At 39.8% G+C, this 15,752-nt stretch overlaps 1 protein-coding gene across 2 annotated transcripts in view; it reads left to right on the forward strand.

Annotated features, from left to right (window-relative positions):
* Positions 1-15,752, forward strand: part of Fut10 (fucosyltransferase 10) — a 100,416-nt gene that overhangs the window by 53,805 nt on the left and 30,859 nt on the right. The gene's annotated exons all lie outside the window — the stretch shown is intronic.

Consider the following 15,752-nt stretch of genomic DNA (forward strand, 5'->3'; position numbering starts at 1 on the left):
AAAGTTCGTTTTTGACATGACAACTTGTACTTCTCATTATTGCAACAGGTCCACCTGCATAGTTGATGGAACTTCTATCCTCAGATTTGAACTTCCTTTTTAGGTAGGATTACCGGTTTGAGCCACCAATGCTTTGAAGATTTTTGTTTTTGTTTTTAATGATCAATCAAGTTTTTAAATACTAAGACTATATAATTTTGGTATTTTTTGAGATAAAGCTGTTCAGTACAGTTGAACCTATCACACTTTCTTCCATCTTATGTTCTATGGATTGGATTAATAAAATGTGAAAGTCTGTCTGGTGCATTTTGGCTTATTTCTATCTGTGCTGTGCATTACGACTGCATCAGCATTTTCTTGTCTCACTCCTTCATCCTGGTTTTGTGTTATTCTATCTTCATTTTCCTACCTTGGATCAGTGAATGTGGTACTTTTCTCATAACGTCACTCACAGGTTCTAATCCTCTAATTCCTCTCATGAATGCTCAGTGATATCTCAGTAGTGTCATTATTTTTCCTAAGTACTTAGCCCTATGTTACTGGGGGAGGATTTATTTTCAAGATTTGTCATCTGTCTGGCCCAGACCATAATACGCAATGGCTCTCCACTGCTCATTACTAGGCAGATGGGACCTGCTGCTATGGTGGAAATCTGAGCACAGTGGCTCTTGAGGTGGTCACCAGGAATGGGCGGCTTGCTTGGAGAATCTGGCCTGAACAGATGGTGCTGCATTGGGGCCCCTGTGTACCAGCTGACTCTCAGGTTGTGGAGGATAAAATTGACTCTGATGTTTTATGGAGCCAAAGTCTCTTACATACCATTGGATGGAAGACTCAATCCAGTAACGTTCCATTTCCCAATCGGGAAATAACTCTGAGAAGACATTTTGGCTGTATTGGTACAGTGCAAAACGCGGCTTTGCTGGCTAACAGGAACTAGCAGACATATGGCCTGTGGAAATGCACGCACACACATTCAACCAAAGGCTCATGAGCCAAATAGGTATCATGTGAGGGACTTCTGGCTTTTTCACTTGAAAAGTTTTCAGGGCAAGCTCATAGAAGATGCCCCATGGGCTGTATAAAGGTTTGGCTTTGGGTACAACTACCACCAGCAAGCCTTTACTTCCTCTGTTTGATGCCATACTCTTTATCTTGGGGATGCTTAGCAACCCAGCAGATTCCATCAGCCCATCTGCACATGCTAGCCAATTACAGGGCATCTCAGTCATCTGAGCAGTGTACTCAAGGCAGAGGCAGAGCGCTAGAACGTGATGGTGGTGTCTTGTGTCAGACAGGGCAACTTACCCTGAAAATCAAATATTCAAGGACTAGTTCCCTTTGCAAGGGTCATTGGATGCACAGCGTCTGTGAATCCTCTGGTCTCTTAGGTCCAGAGGTTTTCATCTTTCAATCTTGGAAATTTTTCTGTACCTTCATTTCTAGTACCTAGTACTTGGCAAATGCTCAGACGTTTGCCTGAAGTGCAAAGATAAGGAAAAAGCATATAGATCATATGGGAGACCACTACTACCTGCTTTTTTTTTTTTTAACATTTGGTTCACAAAGCTATGTCATCTAAGTATTAGGTTGCTCTTTTGGCTGATTCTAAAGATTTCAGCTCTATAACCTGTCATGTCAGGTGTTCTAATCTTTGAGTTCACAGATAAAACAACAAAATAGCATGAACTTGGAAAATGTAGCTATAATTTTGTTTAGATATTTCCAGAGATGGCATCCTTATAGCTTCCTGTGTTGAAGGACTGTATGCATGTATTTGGCGTGAACTTTGAAATGATTTTAGATGAGGTAGTGAGGTCATGTGCTGTCTCCTTAAGTCCTGTAAACATAGAGTTGAAAGCCACAGTGGCTTCTGATGCCTCTGTCAGACTCAGAAATCCCTCCAGAAGCATCTTTAAGTGGTACTTCTCCAGTATTTAAAAAAAATCATACTAAAAAAACAAGCACCTAACTGATACATAAAGATGTAAAAATTAAGCCAGGCATGGTGGCACATGGCTATAATCCTAGCACTCAGGACCCTATTGCAAAATTCCTGGCCAGCCTAGGCTTATATATAGTAAGATCTTGTCTCAAAAGCAAGCCAAAATCATCTCCCCCCAAACAACAACAACAACAACAACAACAATCTCCTGAAGAAAAACAAAACAAAACTCAAAGATTGCACATAAGTTCAATCTTTGACACATTTGTACAGATTAGTGGAATTTAGTCTAACATTTCCATATAGTATATGGAAATGTTAACTTCCCCTTTTCTACCCTCCCATCCCCACCCCTTTTCTAATCTCTAGTGATTACTTTTCTGCTTTCAGGTGGACTATTATATATTTCCATACTTTCTTTTCTGAGTTCAGGCCTTACACTTGCTAGGAAAGTGCTCTTAGCTGAGTCATATCTTTAGCCTTTTTTGCTTTACCTTTTTTTTCAGCTAGTATCTCATTTTCTGTTTGGACTAAGCCTGGATCTAATCCTGCTTCCTATACTTACCATACAGCTGGTATGTGTCATCATACCTAGTCTCTTCGGTGATGAGAGTCAATAACTATCTGAGCTGACTCTGAACTGTGATCTTTTGAACTATACCTTCCAAGTGGCTGGGATTACAAGAATGAACCAGCATGTCCATCTACACTTGTCTTTCTGTGACTATACTATGTTATTTAACATAATTTCCTCTAGTTCCATTGGGACATGTGTCAGATTTCATTTCTTTATATGCATTACATTTACCCCATTTTCTTTATCCATTAATATGCTGGTGGACATATTTTTGCTTTTGTGAATAGTGCTGCAATAAACATGAGCACTAGGTAATATCTTTGTTTAAAATCAGTTCTCTAATGGTGACGTTGACACATAGTAAGTCCATACTACTAAAATCTGTAGTTGGAAAGTTTGGACAAATGTATCTTGTAATCACTAGTCCAAAAAATACAGCCATGTCTTTTGCTCTATGAAGTTCCCTTGTGGCCAAGTTCACCACCCCTTATTCTCATCACCTAGATGCCCACTGATCTAATTCCTATCACTGTAGGTTAGTTTGGGCAGTTTAAAGACTTCTTATATATAGGACTGTACATTCTAGTCTCTCTTTTTGGGACTAAGGGATTCTGACATCTCTTAGCTCAGCATGTTTTTGAGGTCCCTGTATTTTCCAACCAACTCTAATTTCTAGCCTATCTTGTGAAGTTCTATGAAAAAGAATAAGACTCAGTAATCACAGTTGCATTCTTTTCTGCTCAAGATGAGCCTATCAAAGGGCTTTGGAGTTTTTTGAGGAAAGGAATGTTAGGAGTCTGGCCCAAGTAGGGTCTTAACTGTCTCAAATTGCTCAGGACTCTTTGGATATGGAACTTTCAGTGATAAGACCAGATGAGCCCTAGGCATATTGTGATAAGTTGGTCACCTTAGCCCCATTTGAGAAATACCATAAGAAACATTAGAGCACCAGGTTAGGAGCTTTTAACTAGTAGGGAGAGAGCAAGAGAAGCAGGCATTTTATTTTTTCTTAGCCACAAGGGACCTACTCAGGGAGATCCTTCTGGAAGCCAAATTCAGCTAGAGCATTTGCTGAGGGATTATGCATCACTTCCCTGATTTCAGCTGGTTTAAAAATTACATCCACTATAGCTTACTTTCCTTATTTATTAGACATATTAGGTTTTATTACTTTTCTGCCTTCTGGTGTAGTATTTTAAGAGCTCCAGCACTGCCAATATTTAGTTCTTATATATAAAATGAAGATTAAGAAGTATGTATTTGGAAGTACTAATATTAGTACACTAAATCATTGTTATTTTTTTCAAGGTGTTTGGTTTGATGAACTCCAGCTTGATTATGTTGATGTCAGTTTACTTTTTAAATCCAAGTAGACGTCTAAGCTGAATTACAAGACCTTGTTCTAACAGGCTTCTCAGAAGGGTATGTGTGGATCTCTTATTACAGCCGAAATAATTCATTAGTTATACACTGGCAGAACACAGTCACCTGCTGATGTTCAAGTAAACTATAATCTCCCTTTTTCCTTTTGGGGTAGATGAACTCCCCAGCAGTTTACTGTGCTGCATAATTTTCCACATAAATTCTGAAATATGACACTCCTGTAAGCAGGCAAGATTCCAAAGGTAATATTTCCTAAGTACCACTGGTGATGGTGTGGCAGTTTTAAGAGGATATTTGTGAGCCTTTACATATTTTATTAACTATGTGAGGCTTTTTAGGCTTCTCTTAAAAGAGATTTCTCTGTCTTTAAGTTCTGATTGTAAAAGTTAGTAGATAATGCAGGAATATATCACTTATGGCAAAACTAAAACATAAACAAGTCTCCTAGGACAAAAAGAAAAAGAAATTTCATCCTTGCTTCTAAAGCCCCATTTCAGTCAGAGTAATGGCTGTCCTCCTAGTTTTTATGTGTAGTCGAATTCAGGCTGTAGTTTTGCCTACCACATCCACTTAAGGGACACGAATACAGTATAGACATACATTGTAGAAAGAAAGTAGAAAAAGTATTTCAAAGATTTTTGGTTGTGTTAAATTATTTCAATGTACTTTATTATTTTCAGAGCTATATTGGTTCTATAGTGTGGCCACTTCCCTGTCATTGTTTGCGAGGGGTGGTTAGGTTATTTCTGGTGTATGTTTTTGTTTTGTTATGTTATTTACTCTGGTTAGTCAGCTTTCTATCCCTTTGACAAAATACCAGAGATCCACAACTTAGAGGATCACCATCTCAGCGGTTCCAGTCCCGGGATGGTTGGCTCCTTAGCTTTTGGGCCTCTGGTAAGGCAGCACATAGGCTTGTATGTGAGTGTTTGGTGGAACACAGCTGCTTACCTCATAGCAGCCAGGAAACAAAGAAGGAGAGACGAGGGGCCTGGGGAGCATGGGTAGCTTCTTCCCACTAGGCCCCACCTATTTGACATTTTGTCACCTTCCAGTAGTGCCACAGACTGATAGCTAAGCCTTTAATACAGGCACCTTTTGTGGCACATCTCAGATCTCAATTTATAACAGTTATTATGAACAGATTTGTATGTCTCTGATTGTATATGTCAGTGTGTCTCTAAATATCTGAATTGCTGTGTCAATCAAAAAGGTTGTTTGTTGTTTACTTGTAAGTGTGAGTCATATAAAGATTCTCAGACAAGCTTAGGACACTTGGCTTATTGATTCACTTACCATTTATTTCACGGGCTTTACTTGAGGTGAGAATTTGAATGAATCTTAATACTTCCCCATGGATAACTGCTAAGATGTTTCCATATAATAAACCCTAATGAAACTGTTGAGCATGGAACATCAAGAAATTACCTTCAACTAAAAGAAAAAAGAAATTTCATCCTTGCTTCTACAAGCCCCATTTCAGTCAGAGTAATGGCTGTCCTCCTAGTTTTTATGTGTAGTTGAATTCAGCCTGTAGTTTTGCCTACCACGTCTCAAGTTAAGATCCTAGTTCTTTAGTTAGATTTGGTGGTTCAAACATATAATCCTAGCTATTTGTGTGTGTGTGTGTGTGTGTGTGTGTGTATGTGTGTGTGTGTGTGTGTGTTTGTGGTTCCAGGCTACATCAGGCCAAAAGGTCATGAATCTCCAGTCAATCATCCCTAGCAACATGAGGAAAGACAAGTAAGAGGATTTGAAACCCAGGCCAGTCTGGGCATAAAGCAAGACCCAACTTTGAGCATAACCTATGGAAAATAGGCTCAAGGCATTGCTCAAACAATGGAGCTTGTGCTTAATAAACATAAGTCCATGATTTCACTTTCCAGTATTTCTAGAAGAGTCTGGCTCTTTAGCATCTTCATAATAATCTCATTTTTATCTTTTTGTTTGTTTTTGTCAGTCATGGGGCCTGATCTCTGGGCCTGGGCACTGTCCCTCAGCTCTTTAGCTCACTTGAGCCACAGTGCCACTTCCAGCTTTTTCTGCTTATGTGGTGTTGAGGAATCAAACCCAGGGCTTCATGCATGTGAGGCAAGCACTCTACCACTGAGCCACCTTCCCAGCCTTGTCACTTTTATCTTTTTTTAGCTCATTAATTCTTAACTCACTGACAATAATTTTTTTGCAAAAATTAATAACAGGATAGCAAAGTATGGCTTATATTTTATTGCTATTTTAAATGAGGTGATACCACTTACTAATCTACCATGAAATATTCTCATAAGTAATTAAAATAAAACTGTTATGCTTGTATGGGTAAATGAGAAAGGATAAAGCTCATAAGATGGGGTGGTTACTTTATTAGTAGTTAATTTCAGCCTAACTTAATGCATTTGTTTATGGTCACAGAAACTGTTGACTTCATTGGAGATACGAGTTGCAGAATCTAACAATTAGATATGTGAACTGAAATTCTTACTTCTTGCTTGTGATGAGATGAATATAATTTTCAGATGACAGTTGTATGAAGAACTGCCAAGTATCTCAATGTTTAAACTTAATTGTTAAGATTTTTCTTTGGAATTTCCAGTGGGTTCATATTTTTGCTCTGACCCCTTAACAGATACTTTCTGTTAGCATATAATTTCTGCTTTTACTTCTTTCTTATTCTCTTCTGTCCTATTGCCAGACTTGGGCTTTTTGACTCTTGGGGAGCTAGACAGAGGCACATATACTTGCAATTGAGGATCATTCAATCCATAGAAAAAACCTGAGATACCTGAACAGGGAACAACCAGCCCAAGGACTTGAACAAAGTGCAAAATTCTTCCTGCTAAAGTATTCACTTTTCAACATCCCATGGACAAGAGCAATTTAGACTCTTTTGGAACAAAGCAGGGAAGGTTTTTCTCTACAACATTCCTACATACAGCCTCTGTGGACATTAGACCACAGTGGATGTCATTGCCATTCACATGCACTGGGCTGCAAGAAACAAAGCTCTGACCAAAATTGGACTAATTGTAGCTATTTATTCATTAAATTACTCAGAAGTCTAGAGCAAGCAGAGTATGATGTTCAGTAGTTCGATATATCATTAAGAACATCCTAACCTGCCATTTCTCCACATGTTAGTGAGGCCTTTCCACAGGTAATATGATGAATAGTTGCTGAAAGCTCTGTGATCTTTCTTAGCATCCTGCAAACCCCAAAGTTTGTATAATGAGATCCTTCTTTGAGATCTTTCCCCTTCTTCCTTCATGTATTGTTCTTAAATCCCTGCTTGTCTCCAGTTGCCTGCTGGCTGGCACTGTAGCACAGGCACATCCCATGTCATAGGTGCTGTCGCTTTGAAAGTCAGAAAGGAGGTGAGCCATGAAGCAGGAGCCTCGTCTGGGAGGCATGCTCATCATGATGAGAGTATATGGGTGTGTTTTTATTCCTCACATTGGTTCCATGCTTTTCTTTCTTTGAGTTATAGTTTTTATAGGATTGAAGTTGGGGGACAAATCTCCATCATGTCTTTAGATATAATTAATATAAGCTAAGGTACAAATGTAGAATATAGTAACAGAAAAAGAGTAATAGGAAATGAGTAAAATAAACGAATATAGAATATTACTAGGTCTTTATCACAATAGTGACTCCACCAGCAAGTTGACAGTATATTTGTTCTCAGTAAGTTCTCTTTGCATGTACACACATTTATAACACACATACACATATACACTTTTTCTGTGTACACATGTGCTCACACTTTTTTCCTCTCTCTCACACACACAAACACATACACACATATACACACATCATGGGTCGTGGGAAAAAGCCCCACACTTTGGGAAGAGGGGTAATTTGATGCGTCCTTTCTGCTTTTGTTGTGTTTTGTTTTTGTTTTTGTTGCCAGTCCTGGGACTTTAACTCAGGGCCTGGTTGCTTTCCTTGAGCTTCTGTGCTCAAGTCTAGCACTCTAACACTTGAGCTACAGCTTCATTCCAGCTTTTGGTGGTTAATTAGATATAAAAGTCTCATTAACTTTCCTGTCCTGATGGCTTCAAACTGGTCAAATTTCAGCCTTCTGAATACCTAGGATTACAGATATGAATTGCTGGTGCCCAGTTCTTCCTATTCTCTTTTCTCCTCATCCTCTCTCTCCTCTCTCTCTTCCATTCTCCTCCTTTTTCTCTCTTCCTCTCTCCTCTCTCTTTCTGTGCTGGTACTGGGACTTGAACTCAGGACATGGGAGCTGTCCCTGAGCTTCTTTGTTCAAATGCTTACCACCTGAGCCACAGCTCCACTTATGGCTTATTTATTTAATTATTTTATTTATTTATTTATTTTGTCACTTGTGAGGCTTGAATTCAGACCAAGGTGTTGCTCCTGAGCTCTTTTGCTCAAGGCTAGTGTTCTACCACTTTGAGCTACAGCTCTGCTTCCAGTTTTTTAGTGGTTAATGGGCGATAGTCTCACAGACTGTCCTGTCTGGGCTGGCTTCAAACTGTGATTCTCATGAGTAGCCAGAATTACAAGTGTGAACCACTGGTGCTCTGCAATGTGTGCCTTTTGGGTGATTAATTGAAGATGACGGAATTTCCTGTACAGACTGACTTTGAACCAGGATCCTCAGATCTCAGTCTCCTGAGTAGGTAGAATTACAGGAGTGAGTCACTAGTACATGGCTCTTTTCTTTGTTGTTGTTGTTTTTAATCTTCCCTCTTGTATATTCTTGAGTTCAGTAGAATTTTTTGTATCAAGCAAGTATTCTAGAAATTTGGAGGAAAGAATTTGAATAAAATAAATACTATTGGAAAATGTATGTTCTTTGCTTTATGCTTTATAGTTTGCTTTTTTTTTTTTGGCTGCCCTAGTAGATTTGGATATTAGTTGTCTACAGTATTGGATTGGGCCTGAAAGATGTATTTAATGTTTAAAAAAAGTTTTTTTTTGGTGTGGTCCTGGGGCTTAGATTCAGGGTCTGTACTCTGTCTCTGAACCTTTTTGTTCAAGGCTAGTAGTCCACTATTTGAGCAACAGCTCTACTTCTGGCATTTTGGTGGTTAATTGGAGATGAGTCTCAGGGACTTTTCAACCTGGCTTGGACTTGAACCCAAATCCACAGATCTCAGCTTCTAGCATGGCTACGATTACAGCCCTGAGCCACAAGTACCTTTTGTGTTTTTATTTATATTGAGAACATTAAAAAAATCCTAAACAGTCTTTTTTCTTTCAAATTTTGAAATCAACATGCATTTTCAATTGATAGCATCCCGCCAATATTGTCAACAAGGCAGTAGTGATGATTCACCCGTGCATCCCTGAGCAGACTCAATTGGGCTGTTTTTCCATCTGGTCCAGTGGGACAGTGACAGCCCAGATGTCTCCGTTGGCAGATTGTTCAAACTATTATCTGTCTGGAAAGTTTCTTTGACAATTTCTGGCTATATCTAGAAAGCAGCAGCATCAAAACTTGGAGCGAGGCGTCTGATGGCTGTCAGAGGAGATCTCAGAGATGGCGTTGGAACACCCTTTGGAGGTTAAGGCTGTTGTGTAGAAAAATAGATGTCAGAGATTCAAAAAAGTGATTCAGATGAATCAGACTGCAGAAATGTTGAGACTTTAAATGTTTTAACTCATAATGCCAAGTGTTCACAAAAGTAGCAAGTTGTTGAAAAAGCAAAACAACAACAAAAAATCCCCAAGCAATAAGAAAAACCCAAGTAAACCTAAAAGAACTTTTGCATGGGAGGCTGAAATCAGGATTGCAGTTCCAGGCCAGCATGGGCAAAATGTTTGTGAGACCTATCTTAACAGAAAAATCTGGGTTTGCTGGCACTTGCCTATTATCCTTATCAGTTCCCTGGATTGTGGCCCAGGGAGGCCTGGGGAAAAAAAATTCCTCCAAACCACCCCCCACCCCCCGTCAAAAAAACCCTCCAACAATGCCCTATATTAAAATAACCAAAGCAAAAAGGGCTGGTACAGTACATCCCTAGCAAGCTGGAACTACTGAATTGTTGCTACTCACTCTACAACATTATCTATGCAAATGATATTCATAGATGAGCTAATGAATACAATGATTATTGCCCTTTTTTGCCCTGAGTTAATAACAGAACCTTATTTATTGATTTATTCTTCATTGCTGGGTTTTCTCTGTACTTACTAGTAATTCAGTGTGAAACTCTTTGAGTAGTCAGAAATTACTCTATGAGCATACATGTTATTAGAATTCGAATTTCAGTTGACAGTTTAACATTTACACTCTTAAATGTGAGATCCTCTGCAGCTTATTGTGTTCACCTCTGAAGCCCCAGTTCACAGCTGAATGCTTTCCAAATAGTAGGACTCAATAAAGCCACGCTTTCTGGAACTGTCTGGGCTTCCCTGATTTGGTAGTGCTGTGTCCTATCCCCAGATATGGGAACTGCACTGGTGTGACCAGAATGTGATTCATTCATGGAGCCCTTCAACAGGACTTTTAATTACAGGCCCTTAGGGCTATTCCCAAGCTCTCCACAGGGATCAGCAGCCTTGTCTTGAAGGTCTGGTTGCAGTTCAGCAGATTAGTGTGGGGCTCTTAGATGTGGTTTTGCCAAATCCCAGTGGAATCTCAGCCCTTTACCCCCAAATCCCAGTTGGTGGCACCTTGGGCTCTTCCGTAAGCTATTACTCCTGCTCTGTTCAACTAGTTCTTCTCTTTTGATGTGAGTCTCACTTTTTCTAATTACTGGGAGAAAGTCAGTAGATTTTGTGTTTGGCTTTAGACGCTGTCTGCAGTACTCCACTTTGATTTTAGCTTACTGCAGACAGCTGTACCAGAGAGGGAGCACTTTTAATAGTTATTTCAAACATTGGAAGTTGTTTGAGCTTTGTGAAAGGAATGATTTAATCCAAGGAAGGAAGGAAAAACTCAGAGGTAGTTTAGTTACATCTGAGGTGACTTACAAGTGTCATTTATAAACTATTTCTGTCTCCTGTATACAAGTGTTAATATCTTGGGTCCATGGAAATTTTCATTTCAGATGGGTGAAAAGCTTTGTAGAAGAATGTTTTAGCACCAGTGACTTATGCCTATAATCCTAGCTACCAGGAAGCTGAGGTCTGAGGATGAAGGTTCAAAGCCAGCCCAGGCAGGAAAGTACATGAGACTCTTATCGCCAATAAACTACTTTTAAAAAGCCAGAAGTGGCGCTGTGACAAAGTAGTAGAGCGCTAGCCAGTGCCTAGGCCCAGAGTTCAAGCCCCAGAATAGGCAAAAAAAAAAAAAAAGAGAGAGAAAAAAAGAATGTTTTAACAATGAGAGGATTCTGAAGTCTTTTCACATTGTCTGGAGGCATTGTGGAGAGGGTTTATAATTGGTGATAAAGCTTTTAGAGTCTGATCAAATATGGTTTTATGGAGACTTTCACCACCAGCTTATTACTATTTTTTAATTAATTGAGTTCTAGTTCTTCATGCTCTAAGTTGTAACTTACAGAGGGACTTTACAAAAAAGAAAAAAAAATCAGGTGCCTATAGCTCCTGCCTGTCATCCTAGCTACTCTGGAGGCTGAGATCTGAGGATTGAGGGTTGAAGCCAGCCTAGGCGAGAGTCTCAGCCTGTGAGACTCTTATCTCCAATCAACAACCCCCCAAAAACAGGAACTGTGGCTCAATTGGTAGAGTACTTGCCTTGAGCAAAAAGGCTCAGGGATTGTGCCCAAGTCCTGAATTCAAGTTTCATGACTGGCATACACACACACACACACACACATATACACATCATACATACATGTGCTTTTTTTGTTGTTGTTGGTTGTGGGGTATGAACTCTGGGCCTAGGCGCTGTCCCTCAGCTCTTCAGCTTAAGGCTAGCACTCTACCACTTGAGCCACATCACCACTTCCAGCTTTTTCTGCTTATGTGGTGCTGAAGAACTAAACCCAGGGCTTCATGCATGCAAGGCAAGCACTCTACCATTGAACCACCTTCCCAGCCCCTACATGTGTTCTTTTTTGTTTTTGTTTTGGGGGGGGGGTCCGGTCGTGGGGCTTGAACTCTGGGCCTGGGCACTGTCCCTCAGCTCTTCAGCTCAAGGCGAGTACTCTACCATTTGAGCCACAGTGCCACTTCCTGCTTTTTTCTTTTTGCTTGTGATGCTGAGGAATCGAACCCAGGGCCTCATGCATGCAAGGCAAGCACTCTACCACTGAGCCACCTTCCCAGTCCCACATGTGTTTTTTGATTCAAGTAGTATGATCATTTCTTTCTTAAAGAAAGTGTAATTCTCAGACTTTATATATTTTCCTCTTTTAAATAGGAAGCATGTGTTTTTATGTTTCTACATTCTCACCAGATGGACTAAGAGAAATAAATAGAAAGGTGATTCTGTGAGGGGAAAATGATGTTGGAAACCAGAGACAAACATCATGAAGGAAAAAAATCCTGGTACTTTTAGAAAATCAAGGAACAGAAAGCAAGGGAAAACTTAGAACTTGTAATAATACATTACTAATCAGAAGTATCAAACTTTGGAAATGGGCCTCTGTACTCCTCAGATTGGAATGGGAAAATAAATGATTTCAGGTTAATTCTTGCTAGAATTGGGGGGTAACAATGTTAGAAAAGAACTATATTCATTACTTATGTAACTGTAACCCCTCTAGCATCACCCTTATAATAAAATAAAATAATATAAAAAGAATTTGTGGCAGCAATTGATTGTATGGGGGTTAAGGTCTGGTGGAGCAAAAGAAGGCAGGATGAGGATAGACTAAAGAACTAACTAGTAGTGGACACTACAGCGACTCTGTGCAGAGCGATTGCCTACTTGAGTCTCCCCGGACTGTGCTGTGAGAGAATCTTTCACTTCCCTTCCCACCTGCCAGTCTCCCTACAGTGTTGCCCTTGGCAAGAACTAACTGCAAGCCAGTTGTCCAGGGAGCTGAAGAAATGAAGTTTTTTGGTCTCAGCTCCATTAAGTACAGAGTACAGCACAGAAGGACAGGAATAGAGCTGTGAACAGACAAGCTGGTAATAAATGAAGCCTCTTGTGCCCTTGATGAACCCAAGATTTCTGGAAAGCACTATAATGTTGGGTTAACACAGTTGAATATAACCTGAAGTGCAAGGAAGGTGTTGGAGTACATTGGTGTATCTAAGAAATTAGTCTTTACTAGAGAGAGGGCTTTTTTTTTTATATTTTATTTTTTGTGAACACACTGTACAGAGGGGTTACAATTACATGGGCAGGATAATGCATACATTTCTTACCAAGCATTGCAGCCTCCTCCTTTGTTTACCCTTCACATCCCTTCCCAGCATCCCCCCGCCCCGCACCTACGTTGTAAAGTTCGTTTTCGACATGACAACTTGTACTTCTCATTGTTGCAACAGGTCCACCTGTATCCTTAAACGACTTGTTTTTCCCTATCTCCTCCACAAGTTATACTGACATCAAATATAGTGAAAGCAGGGGTTATACTGTGGGGGAGGGACATAAAAAGCAACAAAGAAATAATCTTATAAATGCGTTAGAAACAAATGCATGAAAGGAAAAAAACATTAAAATACGTATCTAAGGGTTCATTTTCCTAACATCACATTATTTGACCTTTTCCACTTGACTCATACATATACTAGATATTGCAAATAAGGGAAACCATGGGACCTATGTTTCTTTGGGCCTGGCTTACTTCACTTAATATAATTTTTTCCAAGCCTTTCCATTTCCTAACAAATGGGGCAATGTCATTCTTTCTGATGGAGGCATAGAATTCCATTGTGTATATATACCACATTTTCTTGATCCATTCATCTACTGAAGGGCATCTGGGTTGGTTCCATATCTTAGCTATGGTAAATAATGCTGCAATAAACATAGTTGTGCTGGTAGCTTTAGTGTGGTCTTGTTTGTAAATATTTGGGTAAATGCCCAAAAGTGGGATTGCTGGGTCATAGGGGAACTCTATGTGAAGTCTTTTGAGAAACCTCCATACTGCTTTCCAAAGTGGTTGAACAAGTTTACATTCCCACCAACAATGAAGTAAGGTTCCCTTCTGTCCACATCCCCTCCAGCATTTGTTGTTGTTAGAGTTCTTGATTATAGCCATTCTAGCTAGGGTGAGGTGGTTTCTCAATGTTGTTTTGATTTGCATTTCTTTTATAGCTAGAGAGGTTGAGCTTTTCTTCATGTGTCTATTGGCCATCCTTCTTTCTTCTTCAGAGAAGTTTCTCTTCAAGTCTTTAGCCCACTTATTTATTGGGCAGTTGTTTCTTTGAGGAGTTGTTGTTGGGGGATTTAATTTTTTGAGTTCCAAGTATATTTTAGATATGAGACCCTTGTCTGTTGTATGGCTAGTGAAGATCTTCTCCCAATCCGTGGGCTTTCTATTGATCTTGCTAGCTGTCCTTTGCCATGCAGAAGCTCTGCAACTTCATGCAATCCCATTGTCCAACCTTTCTTTGACTTGTTGTGTTTCTGGGTCTCTATTCAGAAAATTTCAGCCTGAGCCAAGGAGACCTAGGGTTTCTCCTATTCCATCTTGTAGTGTTTTCAAAGTGTCTGCTTTGACTTCGATGTCTTTCATCCATTTGGAGTTAGAGAGAGGGCTTTTTTTTGAGGGAAGGTTTGGTCCTGGGGTTTAAACTTAGCACTTGAGCTCTGTCTCTGAGTTCTTTTGTCCAAGGCTAGCACTATACCACTTTCAGCCGCAGCTTCACTTCCAGTTTTTGTGTAATTAATTGGAAACTTTTCTGCCCAGGCTGGCTTTGAACCTTGATCCTCAGATCTCAGCCACCTGAGTAGCTAAGATTATAAGCATTAGCCACGGGTACCCAGGTGGAAAGAGGGTCTTGCTTTGAATTCTTTGCCTAATTGATGAACCTACATAAATCATTGATTGATTCATCGATACATTCTGATGGGAACATTATTATTATTATTGATGATGAACTTACCTAAATCACTGATTCATCAGTACATTTTGATGAGAATATTATTATTTTTGGTGAGATTTGTTTTTGAGAGCAAAACCAGTACATGGTGTTTTGGAACATTTCAAATTGTTGAAAAATGTGCAAATGATTTTTTTTCTGACTGCACTTAGCATTAATACTTACAGGACTGCTCAGACGTCTGTAAAGGGCTTTCACACAGCAGCTCCTCCATATGTTCTGAGTTCAGAACAGGTTCTGGGGATTATGAAGACCCTAATTCCTTATACTTGGGAAAAGAGAGAAGAAAGGGAAGAGATGCTCAAAGGTGGAGCACTAAGCTTATTCTAAGAGATTTAGACCAACTGTAGTGGTGATATCAGTGAAGAGAGTGAAGATAGGAATAGGGTGAGGTTTGGCAGAAGGATGACAAGTTTAGGCCTGCTAATGATTTGCGCTTGTCTGTGGGATGTCCAAGGGAACATTGCTAGTATGGTTTTAGATGACTAGTGGACTATAACTTTAGGACATGGTCCATAGTGCACTCAGGTGCTTCTGGAGGAATGTAGATAGCGGGAGAGCCTGGGTTTCAGCTGTGGTAGTCTTGACTGCACAGGAAGGAAGGTGAAGGGGCTAGGTGAGGGTGCCCTTCTCCCTTCACTTGATATCACAGGAGCCCTAAAGAGAACAGAACCATCATCTTCAGTAAAACGTTTTAGTCTATTCTGTTTATAATCAGCATGAATAATGGCTACATATACCACACAGACACACACACACACACACTTATGCGCACACACACATATTTTTCCTTGTGCCAGTAGAAGGTTTTGAACCTAAGGCATTGCACTTTTTTGCTCAACCTCTTGAGCCACAACTCTGGTCCAACTTACACATGTTAAATCATGGCACAAATACAAAGGTGGGAGGATAAAA

The sequence above is a fragment of the Dipodomys spectabilis genome, unplaced genomic scaffold (genome assembly GCF_019054845.1).
Source record: "Dipodomys spectabilis isolate Male_0828 unplaced genomic scaffold, ASM1905484v1 ptg000009l, whole genome shotgun sequence".
Lineage (NCBI taxonomy): Eukaryota > Metazoa > Chordata > Mammalia > Rodentia > Heteromyidae > Dipodomys > Dipodomys spectabilis.